Source organism: Notamacropus eugenii, chromosome 2 (assembly GCF_028372415.1).
Source record: "Notamacropus eugenii isolate mMacEug1 chromosome 2, mMacEug1.pri_v2, whole genome shotgun sequence".
Lineage (NCBI taxonomy): Eukaryota > Metazoa > Chordata > Mammalia > Diprotodontia > Macropodidae > Notamacropus > Notamacropus eugenii.
In genome coordinates this window covers 519,050,101-519,070,705 of record NC_092873.1, presented here as the reverse complement: position 1 = coordinate 519,070,705, position 20,605 = coordinate 519,050,101, and the positions used below count along the sequence as shown (strand labels likewise).

General features: G+C 43.1%; 1 long non-coding RNA gene across 2 annotated transcripts; it reads right to left on the bottom strand.

The window, feature by feature from the left end:
* Nucleotides 1–1,208: 1,208 nt before the first annotated feature.
* On the bottom strand, nucleotides 1,209–20,313 carry LOC140530226 (uncharacterized). 2 transcript variants are annotated; one of them, XR_011975866.1, is made up of 5 exons: nucleotides 14,466–20,313; nucleotides 7,908–8,193; nucleotides 6,982–7,183; nucleotides 5,775–5,933; nucleotides 1,209–1,572 (listed from the first exon to the last, which is right to left on the bottom strand). It is a non-coding gene; the product is annotated as an uncharacterized lncRNA (long non-coding RNA). The 2 variants fall into 2 exon arrangements; XR_011975865.1 differs by having other exon boundaries at nucleotides 7,908–20,313.
* Between the last annotated feature and the right edge of the window lie 292 nt (nucleotides 20,314–20,605).

Below are 20,605 nucleotides of genomic sequence, written 5' to 3'. Positions count from 1 at the left end.
GAACTACCTTCTTGATTCCAAGACCATCCCTTGAGCAGTCCCACCATATTGCTTCTCTTATAGAAGAGGAATGAAGCTTCTACAAACCATTTAAGGAAAAATAGATATTGAAACAATGTCCAAGGTCCTGGGGTCAGCAAAGTAGCCCAGGGAGGTGGATAAAAACACTTGGGTTTGTGGTTGGAAGGGACACTGAGAGTACTTCAGCACTGGGAGGATCCCCTAGTCCAACTGGCTTTAGAGGCAGAGGATCTAGATTCCAAAGCTGCTTCTGACATTTCTTATCAGTATGTGACTTTGGGCAACTCAGTAAACCTCCTTGCCTCAGTTTCTTCATCTGGAAAATGAGGCAGTTGAGCTAGATGGTCACTTTAACCTTTTTCTATCATGGAGTCCTTTGACAATCCTGGGAAAAGTTCAAAGACCTTGCTTGAAGAACATATTCAAATAATTGAAGGAGATGCTAAATTTCAGTTAGAGGTTAGTGAAAAGAGAGAACTCCTGAAATCCATCCATGAACCCCAGGTCAAAAAACCCTGCTCAGCATCTATGATTCCAAAAATGACAGCTCACCACCTTAGACCTGACGAATGGCTCCTAAGCCTTCCCTTTTAGCACTCCAGGGATGGGTACCTCACTACCTCCTGATGCAACCCATTCTACTCTGGAGATGTTTCCACTGCTGGAAAGTTTTCCCTTATACCAAGTCAAATTTTTCCTTTCCACAAGGTCCTCAGTGGCTAGCTTGGGACTTGGTACTTTGGAAGGACTTAATATTTATTATTGATTGCTTCACAGACAAGTGCCAGGGACCTTTAGCCTCCAAGCCCATGCCAATGTCTTCATCTTGAATGCCCTTTGAACTTCCATACCAATGGGCAATGACTAACTCTTCCAACTAGGCCTGAATCTGGCTGCCCCAGGCCTGCAAGGCCTGCCCCTTGCCACACACTAGATGAAGGGAAGAGTTAAGAAGAGGACCTTCAACTGAACTATGGTCCCTGACTCCCTGAAAAGTTCAGGGGACCCACCCTGCCCACTGAAATGGATCAGATTTAATTAGCAAAGTAAAGCAGCAAAGGCTCATTGAGCACAAACTACAGGGCTGGGCTCTGGAGTGTTCATTCCATCCAACCCCTTCATTGTCCAGATCAGAAAAAGGACACACAGAGGAGGTAGAATGACTGGTCCAAGGTCACACAGCATAAGCGTGAAGGAATGAAGCCTTTCTTAAGTGGATATCATGTGCCAAGCTCCATGCTAAGGCACTGGGCATACAAACAGAAGTCAGCTCTCTCCTGCTTTCCTGGTGCTCACAAGGTAATGGGGCAGGCAATGCCCATGGGAGGTTTTGATTGTGAGTCAGATGGAAGGTCCCATGGGCAGAGCACAGCCACTTCCCCAGATGATGGATCTGAAGACTGGATGCAGGACCCAAGAATCATTTTGCCGGCACCTTGGTGACTCGGTGGAGGGACTTCCCTTGGAGCAAAGAATACCTCAGCCCCATTTCTGCTTCAGACACTCACTCGGGGACCCTGGATAAGTCTTTTCCAGCCTCAGTGTCTTCATCTGCAAAAGGGGGTAATAATAGCTCCTGTCATTCAGGTTAGAAAGATCAAATGAGAAAATGTATTTAAATGCCGGCTGTGGTTATTATTAATTATTCTAGCCTGACTGGTTATGGTAAAAACTCACTAATTAAATTCGTATAAGGAACTTTGAAAACACAAAGCACTTTGTGAATGTGAGCCAATAGGATTCTCATTCAGGGATTGGTTGGACAAGATGGCTACAGATTCAGTTTGGAGTTGGGGTTTTTTTTAGAATGTAAACCAAAGGATTATAGGATTTAGATATATCAGTTGAGATAATTTACATAAGGTACTTTATAAACCTTAAAGCTCTGTATAAATGCTTTAACATAAATATTATTATTCTTATTAGATCAGTAAAAGATCTTAGAGGTTACCTAATCCAACTCTCTCATGTTATAAATTACACCCATAGAAGTTAAGTTCCTTGCTCAAAGTCACACAGGTAATAAGTACTAGGGTTAGAATTCGAATCCAGGTCCTCAGACTGTGCCAAATGTGGCACTCTTTCCTTGACACTGTGACCCAAAGCTCTTTGCTTTTTTGCAGACAAATAAAGCCTTCTCTAAGCTTTTATTGCTGTCAGCTTTTGTCCATTCAGGCCCTGGGGTGTCTCCTCCATGACCTAGAAGCCCCAAATCCTGGAATCTCCAAGTTCAAAGAATGGTAGAGACCAAGTCATCCAACCTGTATCATTCTCACCCTGCCCCCGCCTCAGCCAGCAACACCCCCCCCCCCCTTGCATCCTTCTGCTGAAGAGAGGGTAAGGGAGGCCAGTGTCCTTGGACAGCCCCAGAAGGATGTTTACAGCCCCCCTCCCACCAAGCTCCTCCAGCTTCGCAGAGATGCATCTCCCGAGTTGTTTGTCTGCTTGTCCTTTTAGAGCCATCTTCCTTCCCACACGTGCATCCTCCTCCCCACCACAGCTGTGTTTGTGGCCCAAGGAGCAGCCCTGGACACTATTTCCCAGCTGCTGGGGGAAAAAAAAAAGGAAACCAGCCTATACAATGGGAGGGAATTGTGGGGGGTGGCGGGAATGCTGGGTCTGCTCTTTCTTTTCCTTTCATAGTCAGAGCAAAGGAAAGGGTGCTAGAGAGACAGTAGAATGGAAACCCCTGGAGGGAAGGGAATTTTCCCCCCATTTTTAATGTTTCCTCTGTGCCTTGCACATAGTAGGTGCTTCATCAAATGCTTTTTAAAGGGGGCCTGAGTTGGGCTGTTGCATGTTGCATGACCCTGAGCAATTCATTTCACTCTTAAGAGCCTCATTTTCTCCATCTGAAAAACAGGAATAGTAATGTTGGGGAAGTAATGAAAATGACAGCTGGCATTCTCTGGGTCCCTTCCTCCACTCCGCGTTCCCCATTTTAGTAAAGACCTTCTACCTTCCATCAGAGATTCCTGCCCAGGTCACCTGGTCCCACCCACTTATTTTAGAGGTGAAGATACAGGCTCAGGAAAATCATTTAGGCCACTATGATAAGAGAAACACAGCTGGCAGTCTAATTCAGTTACTGATGAGGAAATGAACACCTGCCCAAGGTCACACTAGCAAGAAAGAGACAAAGGTGATATTCGAACTCAAGTCCTCCAACACCAACTCCAACACTCATTCCTCTACATTCGTTTTGTACCTTGGAACTTCCCAATACCTCAGCAAGTAAAATTGTGTATTAAAGCTTCCTGGGTTGAATCCAGTCCTCTACTATACTGCAAGCTTCAAGATGTCTTATCTAAGTTTTGTTTCTCCCTCAAAACAAAGTTCTGCATTGTACTCCGCATACAGTAGGTGTCTACTAAATATTTCCTGTTTTTATGTGGCTATTCTATTTTTGTGTTTTGCCATGAGTGTTGTATGGCATCATGTTGTGTTACTTTTAGAGGAGGCTCAGAGGACAGAGTGAGAGACCTGCAGTCAGGAGGACCTGAGTTTAAATCCAACCTCCGAGACTTCCTAGCGGTGTGTACCTGGGCAAGTCATTTCAACTCTGTCTGTCTTAATTTCCTCATCTATAAAATGGGGATAATAAGAATAACATCTCCCTCCCAGATTTATTGTAAGGATCAAATGAAATCTTTACAAAGCACTTAGCATAGTACCGGTCACAAAGTAGGTTCTCTATAAATGTATTTTGGTGGGTCACTTCTTACCCAATCCTCTGTTCCTGAGCTCCAGAGGCCTCTAAGGGGCTCACCCTCCTTCCCCCTTCCACTTATGAGAACCTCAGTGGGAGCAGCTGTCAGGGGAAATCTTCACATGGAAAGCGTTGCTAAGCTGGCCTCCATCCCAGGGCTAGAGCCTCCTTGGAGCCTAGGTCCCTCTCATCCAGCTTCTTCTGCTGGCTTCCAGCCTCACTATTGCTGGCTCCTAGGACAGACAGGGAGTTCTCCCCTGACTAATCCAGCTGCCCTTCTGGGATGTCCTGCATGGGCTCTCCCCCGTGGGACAGCCCTGCTCTGCCCTCTTTGGGGGAAGGGGCTGTCCTAAGGGATACCTCACATGCAAACCTAGCAGGTGGGGGCTGTGGGATGGAAGGGATGCCAGGGCCAGCAGGCATCCTGGTAGGGACAAGGGGAAGGAAGAGGGATGACGGGGGGCTAAGGAGTGAGTGAGCAGTTAAATAGCAGCAACATAAGGAAGATATGTCTTCTAAGGGTTCGCAATGAAGGAGAAAAGGGAAAGGCAACGTCTTCTGGGGATGACAGGGTTTAAGTAAACATTTGTTGTATGTGTTGTGCATGGGGAAGGCAAGGAAAGGGAGGGGTGCTTTTGGGGAGAGAGAGAACTAGAGATGGAGACAAAGAGACATACACAGAGACAGAGACTGAGACACACAAAGAACCATCAGTGAGGCCAGTAGTAATCAGTATTATCTCACTGGATCCTCTCATCAACCTGGGGAGAGGGGTAAATTCTCTGTGCATGAAGCATTTTCCTCACAATAACCCCACGGAGGAGGTGTGTTATCTGCATTTGACAGAGGAACACATGAATGCTAATAGAAATTAAGTGCCCACACAGCTTATTTTCAGGTGTAGGATTTGAACTTCTCTCTCCTAACACCCAGTCTATTATTTTGTTTTCCATTGTGACAGGCCACTTCTCATCAGAAAGAGAAGGTCTTAGAGGCAAAAATTGAGGGATTAGCCTTGAATAGGAGAATGGTCAATTCTTCTTCAGACAAGGGAGGGTTTAAATCCAAGTCATCCAATGCCAAAGTCAACACATTGACCATCAGGGAGCAGGCAGGTTGAATGTCAGAAAAGTATTGGAAGGGACCTTAGTATCACCATCCTTCACTGAGAATTTTGGAGGTATAAAGGAGATGAGGGAACGCACAATCAGTGACCTCAATTTTCTCAGTAAAGTAGGAGGTGAGATCATCTGCAAAAATGTTTTGTAAAATTGATTCTTTTGAACCCAAGCATAAGATTTCTTATGTAGCCAGATTAAATTCCATTGTATTTGGTTCAGTCTAACATCCTAATTATACCAAAACCTTTTTCTTTTCAGGTTCTGCCTCTTGGAATTTTTTATTTGGTTTGGTTTGGTTTGGGGGGGGGGGCAAGCACAGGTCTCTAGGATACTCCTATGTAGACATCCTTCCAAAGATACAGCAGCCATTAATTTGGATCTGGACATTTAATTCAATAAATATTTGGTAGTCATTTTTCAGTTCTCTCCAACTCTTTGTGACCCCATTTGAGGTTTTCATAACACAGATACTGGAGTGGTTTGCCATTTCCTTTTCCAGCCCGTTATACACATAAGGAACTGAGACAAACAGGGTTAAGTGACTTGCCTAGGATCACACAACTGGTAAGTGTCTGAGGCTGGATTTGAACTCAGGCCTTCCTGACTCCTGGCCCATATGCTCTATCCACTGAGTCACCTGGCTGCCCCTATATTCATTAAATACATACTGTGTTCTGGGATTGGACTTCAGTTACCTAAAGAAGAGAGTGACAGCTCTGGCAATTCTGCCTCTTTTAAATCCAATTCACGTAAGTCAAGATGTCACTCTCTGATGTCATCGGTCAAACAGCAACACCTACTATGTGTCAGTCACTCTGCTAAGATCTGGAGATACAAATAGGAAAATGAAAGAAAATCCCTGCCCTCTCTAATGGAAAAAGACAGCACTAGAAAAGGAAGGTGAAAAGCAGGGGAGGAGGTACCTGATGCAAGGGCATGATGTCCCATGGGATTGAAGCCAAGTCAAGGCGCTGACAGAAAATGAACAGTCTGAAACATTCTGAGCTGAGCCCTCAGGGAAGGAAAGCTTTGGCCAGAGTTCGTTTACACTCCCCAGCACTCTGATCAGGAGCAAGGGGCACCTGAGGGGGATGAAAAGGAGTTGGGTATCAAAAACTGAGTCAATCAGCAAGACTTATCCTGAGTGCTACTGATAAAAACTAAGTTATTCAACCAGATCCAAATCCAACTAATTTTATTGTTTCATTGGGGTTTTTTTGGTTTTTTTTGTTTTTACTATTTTACATAAAGAATGTCACGAGAGACTTTGTCTCTTTGCCAAAGGCTTTGGGATCATCCTGTCCGACCCCACCTCAAATCCATAACAAAGTTTGGGTTTTTTGGGGGGGACAAGGAAAGGGTAACGAGAACTCAAGGGTAATGGCCTCACTCTCAAGAAAGTAAGACTAAAGATCATGAGGAAACAAGGGTGGTGAGGGAGGTCAAGCTGGTGGATTGGGGAGAGGAGGTTTAGGAACAGCTGTTTCAGGTGAATGTGATAGGGGGTCACTTAGAGATGAAGAAAATGTGTGTAATAATGATAACTGTAGTCACCATCATCACTGACATGTCGGTAGTGCTTTGACGTTTGACATTTACACAGTGCTTTATAAATATCTCATCTGATCTTCACAACAACCCTAGGAAGTAGGTGCTATTACATTCCCATTTTCCGGATGAGGAAACTGAGTCTAAAAATGGTTCCCCAGGGTCACAGAGGCAGCAATTCAATTCAACAAGCATTTATTGAATCTCTGTTACTTGTCTGAGAGCAGGGTGGCACAGTGGATAAAGTACAAAACCTGGAGTCAGAAAGAACTGAGTTCAAATCCAGCCTCAGATACTTACTTAGCTGTATGACCCTGGGCAAGTCATTTTACCCTATTTGCCTCAGTTCCTCATCTGTAAAATGAGCTGGAAAAGGAAATGGCAAACTGCTCCAGCACCTCTGCCAAGAAAAACCCAAATCAGGTCACAGAGAGCTGTCTACTGAAAGGACTGAATAACAATTACTTGTCTGCGTAAGGACTTGAACTCAGCTCTTCCCAGCTCCAAATCTAATACTCTATTTACTATGCCATGCTGCCTCAAATGACTTTACAGTGAAACACAGTGGCTGTGATCCTGTACCAGAATAAGAACAAAGAAGGCTTCTTGGTTTGATGGACTGAAAGATCTCATTTCCAAAGCTCATCCATAATTGAACATTGTAGGATCAGAGACGCTCTCATTCTTTGTGCCTCTGCTGAGGAGGCCAGTCTTCCCCAGCCTTGGTTTCATTTCACACTTCCCTATTCTGCTTTGCTTTCAATGGTCATCTTTATGTACCTGACTGGAGAGAACAAACACCATTATCGGTACAATAGAACAGACATGTCTCTCTCCTTCTGAGATAGTTGGAGAAAGAGGTAGACATGAGAGATGCATCCCAAATTTCCTGTGGAGTACAGAAGTATTTTCTGTCCAAGAAGAAGACACAGAACCCCAGCCCTAGTCTGCAGACAAGGTGGAGCAGTGATTCTACTCCTTCCTAAAACTCTGGGATGGTAAAATTGGAGGGATCATCCCCGTTAAACACAACTGGACAAAGGACCGCGCAAGGGAATGGTGGAGCAGGTCCTGACGTTGACTCCTTTTGCTAGGTTTGGATTTTAATTTAACTCATACTTCCTCACAATCAGTTGTCTATAAATGAATGAACGAATGAATGAAATTATTTATTTGTTACCTGATATGTGCCAGCATTGTACTATGTACTGTGAATATAAAGAGAAAATGAAAGACTCTGCCCTGGAGTTCATAATCTAGAGGAAAAAAATATGTATAAGTAGCACCTTTTCTGGAGTATTCACCTCCTCTTGCATTCTCAAGTTGGGGTCCCAGGGGAATGACCATTCTCTGTGGCATTATACATCTGAAATTGCTGTTCACAAGCCCCAACTGGTGTGCTTAGCATTAACAATCAGCCAGTAGAATAAATGACCTCTTAGCAAAGGCATTTGCTTAAATGGCACAGCAAGAATACGATAATAGTTACAAACATTTCCTCCACATACCTTAGATGTGCTTTCCAAGCATCCATAGAAAGAGTAGGATCAAACTGAGAGTATAATGGCATCAAGACATACATAAAGGATGAATGTGTGGCAAAGACTGCACAGCCTGGGAGTGCTTTCTCTCTTTGTTGAGTCTTCAATTCCCAGGGTTTGATTCTCTCAACTTGACTCTTAATTGCCCACTCCTTGGGTGCTTCCTCCTTGAGTGACAATCTGTCTAGAATGTGTGTCACTACTCCCCACTGGACACTGTGTCTCCTACTGGTCCAGTGGCTCGCTTTGACAGCTATACAGATGATAGAGCGGAGGAGAGGGGAAGGAAGGAAGAAAAAAAACATTACTCCCCCTCTTCCTCCCTGAGATCTCCTCCTCCAGGAGGCTCTTTAAATATATTATCTCCCATTCTCAGGATCAAACTGCTGCATTTCACTTAGGGCTTAGCTATGTAAAGCCCCTAAAGGCATGTATGGCTAGCTTGTTTGCTCAACTAATCATACTGTTCTCTTTTTGACCCAACCAGAGAGGCATTCACACCTCATAAAAGGATCTAGGCATGGATTCATCCTTTACAGTTAGTTTAACACCTAATTAATATCTTGTAATAACATTCTGGCCTTCTGTGACTAAATCACCAAGCTAAGGAAAGGGTGTCACTTCCCCCTCCCCTTATACACACATATAAGTATATGCAAAATATTCTCAAAGTAATTTTGTTGACTCTGGAGAGAGAAAAGGGACTAGCACCTGGAGGGATGAAGAAAGGTCTCATCTAAGAAGTGTTGCTTAGGCTGAGTGTTGATTCTAACTAGAGAGTCAGTCTAAGAGATAAAAGTGAAGGGGGAGGGAATTTCAAGTAGTGAATATAACCCATGCTGAAGGAAGGAGGCTGGAGATAGAGCATTCTATGTATAAAACAGCAGAAGGCCAGTTTGTCTGGGCTGTAGAGTGGGGAGTTACATAAAACAAACCAGAAAGAGTAGGTTGTTGGTATTATTATAGGAGTTGGAATTGGATGAATGTTAAGGCACATTCCGAGAGTGAGACTCCGAGACTCTATTGACTTTTTCTCAGCCCAGGCTCCAAGAAGGGATGGGAACATAAAAATGCCAGAACAATAGGTCTAGAGCTAGAAGGAGACCATGAAGTGGTAGTACAACCCTCTTATTTTACAGATAAAGAAACTGAGATCCAGGGAATTTGTGACTTTTCTAAGGTCACACAGGTAGGGTCAGGGACAGGATTTTAGCCCAGGTTCTCTGACACACGATCAGTGTTCTTTCAATTGTATTGTCCTGCCTTCCCATAATTTAAAGATGATCTTTGAGATTTTCCTTGGCCAAAAATCTCATAATCTGTGACCAACCTGGAGAAGAGTTTCTTTGAGTATATTTCAACTAGTCTTGGGACAAGGGATGCTTAATCCGTCTTTGGGTCCATATTTCAAGTTTGGTAAAATCTGCCAGAGTTCGAACTCAGTGGTCTTGGGAGGCAGTGTGGCTCAGTGGGAAGAAGGCTCAATGTCAAAAGGAAAACTCTAAGCTTGAATCCCAGCTCTAACACTTGCTATTTGCCTGACCTTGGAAAAGTCATGTGACCTCTCTCTGGACCTCAGTTTCCGCATCTATTAAATAAGTGAGTTGGACTAAATGACCACCTAAGAGCCTTCCCATCCTAAGTCTACGATTCTATGAACCCAGAATCATATCCAGGCAACAATGAGACTGATAAGGAGGAATTTATTTTATCATATTTTAAATATATTTTTAAATTGCCAAGCATTTATTTTTTCCTTCCTCCTACCTCCCCCCACCCACTGAAAAGAAAGAAAGAAATATAGAACCCTTGATTATATAAGCATAGTCAAGTGAAACAAATTCCCAGATTGATTAACCACATGTGCCCTAACTAAAGGCTACATGGTACAGGGAGAGCTGCCCTAGAATGAAGAAGAACGAGATTCATATCTCACCTCTGTGGAGTATTGTCTGTGTTGCTTGGTTGTTGTCCTTCATTATCGATGAGGACCAAAATGACATCACCATGATAAAGTAAAGTTTCAGTGTGTCCTACTGTGACTGATCAGACCAATACGAGTTTGGATGCTCTACCATAAACTGGGCATAGATAGTGAATATTACTCCAAATCTGAACATCCTACATTTGTGCTGTCTCAATCCTGCTTTGCTCGTAGAGCATAGAACTTTTTCTGATGTGGGCATGCCATGCTGAGCTGTCCTGTGCCAGTATCTCCCAGTCAAATCCAAAGTTCTTGAGAGAGATCTTCACATAACCTCTTAGTGCCCGGGACAACTCTCTAAGCTCACAAGTCACAGAGAAAGTGCCCATCTGCCTTAGTACAGGGAGTGTCCTCATATGGGAGTACCCTAGTCAGTGAAATCCCAGGTCACAGGTCTCATTCCTATTAGGCCATAAATAAGAAACTAAGAACATAAGCCCATAGCCCACTCTTTCCCCATTTTTTTTTCTTATAATGGTAAAGAATTAGCCTTGGGCAAGTCTAGACTTCAGTTTCCTCTTCTATAAAATGAAGGATTCCCATCTTTTTATGTCATGAAGCCCTTTGTCAGTCTGATAAAGCCTAGGGAATCCCTTCTCACAATCATGTTTTGTTTTAGATTCGTCTTTAAAGGAAAAGCTAAATTTCAACTGAAGATTGGTGAAAAGAAGGACACGTTGTCTCAAGTTCACGGACCCCCTGAAATGAATCTCAGCTCCACTGGAGGACCACAAACTCCAGGTTAAGAACCACCCTTATAGTTCTTAGCTACCTTGAGTACAGGACAGCTAGGTGGGGCTGCAGTGGATAAAGCACTGGGCTTGGAATTAGGAAGACTCATAAGGAAGACTGAGTTCAAATCCACCCTCAAACATTTACTAACTGTGTGACCCTGAGCAAGTGACTTCACCCTGTTTGCCTCAGTTTCCTCATCTGTAAAATGAGCTGGAGAAGGAAATGGCAAACCACTCCATTATCTCTGCCAAGAAAGCCCCAGATGGAGTCATAACAAGTCAGACATGACTGAACAACACAATAGACTTTTCTATATGATGCACAAGGAGGCTTTCCTACTCTGTCCTTTTAATGTTTTGCCCAAACTTATTTAGTCAGTCATACACTGAACCAGGCCTAGACATTGATCCTCCTCACTCCTATCCCAGTGCCCTTTCTACTAGATTATACAACCTCCCAGCCTTTGGCTCCAATAAGGCGGTGAGGCCACCTGTCCCAGGAATGACTCACTATTTCCTGTGGCTCCAAGAAGATGCCCAAGATATTGATTGAAACAACATTTAGTTACTTAGGCCGAAGGTAAGTCCCTGACCTATGGAGGGACCATCACCAGCAAGTTAGGTTATGCTCTGGAGGTATTCATCCAATCACAAGAGCACAATTCTAAATCTGGAAGGAGCCTCAAAGGCTCCATATTAATAGCTAATAGCATTTATACAACCCTTTAAGGTTTGCAAAACATTTAAAATGCTGTCTGGTTGAGCCAATATCCCCAACAAGGATGTGAAATAATGGAAAGGATTCTATTCAAAGCCAGGGAGTCTCAGGTTCAATTCCTACTTACTTGCGAGATGATCTCTAAGCTGGATTTTGGCTCCAAATCTACGCTCCTCAGAGCTCTGCTTCTCAACCAGCACTTATTAAGCACTCACTCTGTACCAGGCACTGTGCTAGCCTTGAGCTGAAGACCACAGGTGAGGGGTCATAGATGAGATCATAGATTCAGAATTTAAAAGGACCTCAGAAATCACCTACTCCCAAATCTTTCTGTTTTACAGATGAGAAAACTGGAGGCCAAGGAAGTCGAGTGACTTGGTCTGGGCTTTAAAAGACACACTAAGAATTTGAACCAAGGTCTACTGATTCCTCAGACAATCCATTTTCCACCCAGCATTTTATTGTAGGAGGATTAGAGGGACGAATTACTATTTTAGAGTGCTTTAAGTGGACATTTTCCCTTGTATAGAACCTGAATGGAGCCTTCTTTGTAACTTTCCTCCAACTGTTCCTCCAATCAGAACAAAGCTGATCCCTCTTCCCCATGGCAGCCCCTCAGATACACGAAGCCAGCCAGCATTCCCACTTTTGTCTGCTTTTCTCCAAAGGCTGCACTTTCACCAGCTCCTTCAGCCAACCCTTGGATGGCAAGACCCTGAGTCCTTTTACCAACTTACTTGCTCTCCTCTGGCCTCTCTCCCACTTCTCCATGCCCTCCCTAAATTGGAGGCTAGGACTGAACACAACACTCAGGAGGGGGCCTGACCAGGATGGAGGATTTTGAGGATTTGATCATCCCAAAATAAAGGGCTTGACCAAGCCCCAAGAGGCTTTCTTCACTCAGGGTGAAACAGAGGATGGAAAACATGACATTCCAAGCTATGTTCCTTTGAAGCCCTGAGGACAGAAATGGGGAGAAATGCCCTGAGAAAGAAATGTGATGGGTAGAAAGCTTTACATGTTTGGCTTAGGAAAGCAATGCAGGACTTCTATCTTTAACTGAGCTGGTGATTTGGAAATGCCTTGTCAAATATCCAAAATGTCACAGGGACATTAGAACGGGAAGGGAATTTGATAAACAAGAAGGGCACCTCCAATAGCTCATTAAGTCCAGATTTCTCAATCACCAAGAGGAGTCCAGCGGCAGCTTCAGAGGGAGACTTTAGTTTCAGTCTCCCTCATCAAAACTGACTTTTTACTACCTGTAGGAGCTTGGGAAATACTCTGTGCCTTGGTTTCCTTATCTGTAAAATGAGAGCGCTGAATGAGATGACTTCCAAGGTCTCTTCTAGCTCTTGATCTATGATCCCATGGCCTTAATGTTCATGATGCAGAAAGGGAAAAATTAGGGCCCTGACCCATGAGCTGTGGAAACTTGGCTGCTGAATGCTGTCTTCCCCAAGCAAGATCATTTAGAAAGATCTTACTGAGCACAGCTCCTATGAGACAAGGTACTGGGCTTCAAGGTGGGTGGACCTGAGTTTGGGTCCCAGAACTGTCGTCTACTAGCTGGGTAACCCTGGGTAAGTCACCTCACCTCAGAACCTCAGTTTCCTCATTTGTATAACTGCAACAAAATACCTGCATTACCCACCTTAAAGGGCGGCTAGGGGGTGCTAAAGTGCATGGAGTGCTGGACCTGGAGACAGGAAGACTCATCTTCCTGGGTTCAAATCCAGCCTCAGACACCTACTAGCTGTGTGACCCTGGGCAAGTCACTTCACATATTTGCCTCTATTTCCTCCTCTGTAAAATGAGTTGGAGAAGGTAATAGCAAACCACTCCACTGTCTCTACCAAGAAGACCCCAAATCGGGTCATAAAGAGTCAGACGCAATTGAAATGACTCAACAACAATAAAACTGTATTCCTGGCACTGTGCTAAATGGAGAAAATATAAAAACCAAAATGAAACATCCTCAGCGTTCTTCAGAGCTTTCACTCTATCAAGGAAGACATGAGTAAGTGTATCTAGGGCAGCAACAGAAGAAAGCTGGGGTCAGAGCAAAGGAGAGCATTTGGGAGGAAGGAGTCAGGAATAGCTCCATGTATGTGATGGAGCTGGGGCTGAACTTTGAAGGTCATCAGGAATCTGAAGACAAAAAAGGGGAGCCAGAGGTGACTGGGGTAAAGATACAGACAATATTTCCTCTGCCTCTACCTTCGTAAACAGCAGTCCCCATGTCTGGGATGGAATGTCCCCTTCATCTCCCTTCAGACCATGACTCAGGTGTCTATACTAGGCTGTTCCTGATTAACAACCTCCACCCCAGCCCCACCCCCATATCGTGACATTATTTTACCGACATAATGATTTGTGTACATGTTACCTCGCAATCCCAGTACTATGTAAGTTTCTGGAAGGCTGGAACTGTCTCATTGTTGTCTTTGTATGTACAACAGTGTTTGGCACATCGCTAGATCATCTATGATGGTGACATCCCCCCTCAAGAGATGCCAGGAACCTCCTTCTGAGATTTAAAAGGACTAGAACAGGCATAGATCAGGCTTTGGCTTACCTTGAGGTTGGGAGCAGCCTCTGCCTCCATCTTCAGAGTGACCTGCCTGGACAGACTAACTTTTTTCGCTACATTTGGGGGAAGGGACCTATTCACTTCTCTCCTAGAATCAGATCCCTGGTGTCTTCCCACACAAGTACCTCCATCTTAGGTCATCTGAGCACACTCCAAACCCAGTTACATATGCCTAGCATCCACCACAATGCCTGGCACACAGTAATTTAATTTAACATTCAAGTTGACAAATTGGATGTGGTCCTGTCCTATACCATCCCACCCCCACAATTACATTTGAAGCTCCATCAGGGAAGGATTTATATCTTATTGATTATTGTATCTCCCTAGGTGCTTAGGACAAGGGTGACTTTTTTTTTATTTCTTTCACAAAGTGATATTTACTTTGAAGATATCCTAAGAACAGAAATATAAATATCCCTCCAAATACATCCTCTCCTAAACTACGTCTGTCCCAGAGGAGCATAGATTCAAACTTGACATAATTTCTACTTACCATTGGTCCCACCAATTTTCCACTCAATGATGAGTCCAGATTTCAGCTACCTCCAGTCTGAACTGGTTCCTGAAGGCCATTTCTCAGAGCCTTAATGCTGGACTGGCTAGCCACAAAGCTCAGCATAGACCACAGATTACTCTCAGACCTCAGATTACTCTCTCCTGACCTTTCTAAGCTGAACCGGTCACAGCTACCTCCAATCTCCTTTACCTAGAAATGAGAAAAAATGGATACAACAGAAACAGTAGCAACAGTAGGACCATGGCAGCCCTGGATTAGAGAGGGCCAGAAGCCTCTCCTCCATCTGGAGGGTTTTAGAAACTCATTCTCCCTCTCCCATGCCAGCAAATATGGAAAGATGGCAGGGTGCTTTGTAAAAAAGGTATCATAGCATTCTTTAAGCACCTACTGCGTACCAGGCACTGGATCAGCCTGGATCTAGAGCTGGGATGACTCTGGCAGTAGAGAGACATATACCTGAAGATATAGATATAGATACAGATACAGATATAGATATAGGTAGATATGTGTATATGTATATACACATATATATGTGTGTATGTATGTATATAAACATGCGCACATATACATACATATACGCACATATATGCAAATATACACATACATGTGTGTACATATATGCATGTGTGTGTATGTATATTCAGGTCCATCCAAGTAAGAGTGGCAATTTCTGGTAACAGTCTGAACCTGCTCCCTGAAAACCAGTCTGGTTATTCACAGAGGAGCTCCTCATCAACAGATCAGTCCCTTGTCAACGAATTCTTTGGACATAGCAACCCATGGAGCAAAGGAAAATACCAAATGGCCCTCAGGCCTTCGCAGCAACCTGACATTCCTTTAGTGACCATGGTGGAATGCTTGAAAAGGGGCAAAGGGCTCTAGGGGCACAGAAATTCCAAACCACCTCTGGCATCATTTGACTGTGTGACCCTAAGTAAGTCCCTTAATTTCTCAGTGCCCCTAGGCAACCCTGTAAGAATATAAATTGCATAATTGTATAATGTGAAAATATGATTCAGGATTAAGAAATGAAAGAGGGTTAATAAACAGGAGGAGGAGGTCAGGAGGAGGGGAGAAGCCTATAGGAGTGTGGTTGCTTTAAAGCAGATTAAACAAAATTAGTCAGATGAACAATGTAAAAAGACAAAGAATCTCCCCCCAAAAAGTATTGATTCAGGAAAAAATTCATAAAAATTTATGTCATTTAGTGACATAAATGAAAGAAAATAGAAACCTAACTCTCATAACTTTAAGGAAATGGAATTAGAGCTAGTGTTAAGCATTTAGTAAGTGTTGTTATGTATCAAGCACTGCACTAAGAACTTACAAATTTTACATCATTCGATTCTCACAACAACCCTAGGAAGTGAATTCTATTGTAATCTCCATTTTACAGACAAGGAAACTGAGGCAAACAGAGGTGCAGTGACTTATCCTGGGTCACTCCGCTATTAAGTATCTGAGGCTGAGTTTAAGCTGAAGTCTTCCTGACCCCAGGCTCAGTACTCTATCCACTGTACTGTCTCACTGCCTCTGAATGACACTTTAAAGGTGAATGGATTGAAAAGTCCAATAAAATGAGAGCGACAGTTTGGTCAAGAAAACGGAAATGAAAAAAGGCTGATGCCTTCTTCTGCACAGCTGAAATTACACACTCCTCTAGGTTTTGAGTACTCCCCTCAAGAAAAGAATTGGGAAGAGCTAGCTAGATATGGCAAATACGGAACACAAAAAATTAAACTGGTCATGTTCGAACATGTAGAAAATGACTTCTAGAATCAGCAGTTAGTAGGCAATCAGACTACTGACTCATTAGAAAAAGGTCAAAATTAACAAATGATTAGAAGAAAAGATAAAGCTAAAATGAGTGGATTTTGTACAAGTACAACAGCCCCAATCAAAACTAATTCAATGAAGTATTGATGCTGTGAAGTGAGAAACAAATATAACTGAGGAAATTGTTTCTGTAACCATTTCTCCACAATTTTTAGTATGTAGAGAATGCAGCTAGTGTGGCAAGGGTAGTCAGGAGAGCTCCCCTCCCCCCTCTCCATGTCTGATGGGTTAGGGTCATCACGTGCAGTGTGGATAAGAATGAGCTTGTTCACTGATCTCTTCCAAAGGATGAGGAAAAATGGTTTTAAGACATTTCCTCTTGGAATTCTCCTTTACAGGGGTAATGAAAGTAGCCAAAGACAATGCAAGAAAGCCTTTTCCTTTATCCCCCTCACTGGAGGTCTTCAAACATAAAACCACTCCCTGGGTATATTATAATAAGGATTTCTTTGAATGCATCGCTAGTACTAGGTCCTTTTAACACTTCAATTCTGTAATTCTGAGACCATCTCTGATCTTAAGGAATTTAGCTACTTCTGGAGGGGAGGGGGATGGGACACCTTTCCACAGATAAGAGAAATGTGTGTGTGTGTGTGTGTGTGTGTGTGTGTGTGTGTGTAACACACACACATAGACATACACACACGAGGGTGCACACATGCTAATAGCTAATGGGTAGGATCAAAAAAATTATGCCTTATGTCAAGAAAAATTAGGATTTTTCAAAGTTTTCTCTTTTATTATAAATTAATAATCATCAACAAATAAGAGCATTTCAATAGATAAGGAAAAACTAAAAGGGGAAGTATTGGAGAGCTTTACTTTCAGATACTTGTAGAGTTTTATTATTTTTATATTAAATTTAACAAGGTAACAAACTCTCCATATATTTGTGCTGCCTTCTGAAATTATTTCATTTCATTCTGTATATTCTTTTAACCCCTCAGATGCTGTGGAAGTGAAGAGTCAACAAGTCAATTCAATGAATATTGGTTAAGCACATACTACGCACCAAGCATTGTGCTAAGACCACACCCATTCTAAAGGGGGAGAAAACATGCGAACCAGCTATGTATAGATGCAGTCTGTACAAGCGAAATTGGAGAATATCTCAGAAGGAAGACACTAACAGTAAGGGGCATTGGGGAAGGCTTCCTGCAGAAAAGTAGGATTTTAGCTGAGATTTGAAGAAAGCCTGGAGATGTTCATTTGGAAAAGCGCCGTCACCTATACTCTCCCATTTTATGCCCATAAAGCTATGTGAGGTGGACAGAAGAGGGAGACAGATGATGAAACTGACGCTCAGAATCCATGAGTAAATAAACATAATAAATTCTTCGAGGACATGGAAGATTTTTTGTTTGTTTGTTTCTGTCTTTGTGTCTAAAGTATCTGAGACAAAATACGTGTTTATAAATGTCTATTGAGTGATAGTCACAGGATCATAGAATTAAAGATGTAAAGGTAGAAGGGACCTCTAGGCCAACACTCTCATTTTATAGATAAGGAAACTGAGGCCCAAGTTGGTTGTGATTTGCCCATGGTCCTCCAACTAATAAGTGCCTGAGGCAGGATCTGAACCTGGGTCTTCCTGACTCCAAGTCCACTTGAATTGTATGCAGCTGGCTCACCCTTGATCACTCAACTAGTTAGCAGAGAAGCAGAAAGACCCCGTCTCCTGATTGCTAGCCCAGGCCTCATTCCACCAAGTGCCTTGAGAATTTCAATCCAACATTGGCTTTGCCCATAATTAATCATCTACTGGCTTGGCTCTGGCCACAGAGTCCGGGTGCATGGAGGGCTAGGCGTGTCTATTCCATTACATAATCATCATAAAATTACAGTTGTTAAAAAAAATTACCCACTTCCCCTCTCTATCATTCTGCTTCATATTTTAGTTTAGTTTGGCTGGGGGGAAGCAGGAAGAATGGAGAAGAGACAAAACCAGTCAAAACAGCTGAGAGATGCCAAGAAAAAGGCATTGGCATCATAATAGTTAAGCTGAGATTCAGCTGGAAGGCAGAAGAAGGAAGGCCAGAGAAAACAATGCCTCTTTGCTGGCCCTGAAGGCCACACCTGTTACAGAAGTCTGATTCCCTCCCATTCCCCTCCAACAGACAGGTAGACAGATGGGAACCAGGAGGCCATATACTAGAAGTGATAAATGCACATATCAGGTTCTCAGGCAGATAAAAACAGTGCCTACCCAGGACATAATTGTCTGTCTCCCTATCATCCTCTAGATCTTGGAGAGGGTTCAGACCAAGCGGTATGGAGAAGCTACAAGCACTGTCTGATTGACATGGTCAAGGCCAAGGGCATTCCCCAAGCCCACCTTGGCAAATGGCCCAAGCAAAGGGGTGAGTGGTTTCTGATTGGGGCTTTAGTATTTTTTCCCTTCTTTTCTGGAGAAAGAGAACACAAATGCTGTTTAGAAAAATCAGGGACGAGTCGTCATCTCTGTGAACAGAAGAACCAGGACAAAGCCGGCATTCAGAGCACAGGAGCTGTCTGACGGACAGAGGCCCTCGCCAAAACATTCTCGTCTGGAATCTTGGTGGAAGGTGTTATGGACTCCAAATATTTGTTGCTACGTTTCCCTGGCAACTCCCAGCTCCATGGTGAAATAATGAAACTCAGAATCCATACTGTGTGTCTGGAAGGGTGCTAGAGATTTGGGGTAGAGTGCCAAATTTATTTTCCTTAGGGTTTTCCCCTGCCTTCCAACCTCCACTTAAACAGTCTTTCAGGCTCGAAGGAAAACCACACATGCCAGCTGATGTTGCTTGGAAAAATGGTCATCATGGAGCCTGGACCAACTGCAGAAGGAAGGGTTTCATAGAACCTTGGAGGACAACAGCTAATCTCAAAAACTGAAAGACCTGACTTCAAGATGTAGCTCTGATACATATTGGCTAAGTGACCTTCTCAGCGTTGTAGGGAACTCTTGCTGAGCTGCAAAGAGGATACCAATTTGCCAATAGACGGAGTTTCCTCAGTTGGGAGTTCCTACACCACCAAAATCACAGGCCCAGTGCCTGTCTCTATGGGACCTTTATTTTCTCTTGAAAGTTCTCCTGTCTCTCCTCCTTTCTTAGCTTTTATTCACACTGAAATCCTGTGTATCTCAGGCAATAAGGTAATGTAATTGACAAAAAAACATTTTAAATCAATTCAGGAAATATTCTTCAAAAGTTTTCTTTGTATAGATGGGAAAGCCTAGTGGACTGCTGTGCTGACCTTGTAATAAAAAAAACTAAAACAGAGAGTCGACAAGTAGTGAGTTCTCCATCATTGGTTTGAGATTAGAGATGCTCTAAGGGGAATTCATGCATTAGACAAGGGATAGATGTGTAGGTGACCCTTTCAGTTGAGAAATTTTATATTAAAACCAGGTAAAAGAGAGGGACATGCTCATCATTTTCTTCCCATGTATTGTACAGTTTCATGAATCCAGACTAGTTAGGGTCAAAGACAAGATTGAATTGATGGGAAGCCAGCTGGAAATATGGTTCTTTTCATTATTTTCAAATATATAAGGTGTTTCAACAGCAACTAGACATTCTAATAGCATGCACGAGAGAGTTTTCTGGGTATACTTTAATATGAAAATTATTTGGAGGGAACTTAGAGCTGGAGATGTCAGAGCTTAGAACACAGAATGTGGATCAGAAGAGACTTTAGAGATCATAATTCTAACCTTAAACTTTCTTATTTTATAGACAAAAAAAGGGAAATGTGGACAAATGCCTACCCCAAAGCCGCCTCTCCCATAGAAGGTAAAGCAGAATTTCTTGAAAAAAACAAAAAGAACCTTATTCAATGAATTTTGAGTCCGGGGACATCTTCCTTTCAAGCAAGTAATAACACATTGTTGGCCAACCTTTAAATGGGTCATGATGACCTTGTTGGGAAACTCACTTTTATTCTCTAGGCTTCAGTTTTCTCATCTGAAAAATGGACTAGAAAGTCTTTAAGGCCCCTCCCAGTCCTGACCTCCCCTGTCCTCGGGCCCCTCCCATCCCTGACACCCCCTGTCCTCAGGCCCCTCCCAGCTCTAATGCTGTGATTTTAATGTGTGCATGTGTGTGAAGGACCCAGTGTATGTATATGAATATATGTCAGTCCCCTGGGCAACAGCTCATTCAAGAAATCTCCCATGCTGTCCTTCCTTTATCCCCAAACACCTGACTCACTGTAAACTCTCAGATGAATTTATCCATGTTTGCATGTGTTGTGTGCCTAAGCCTGTGTCAAACACTAGGAAATCAGTCTTTTGT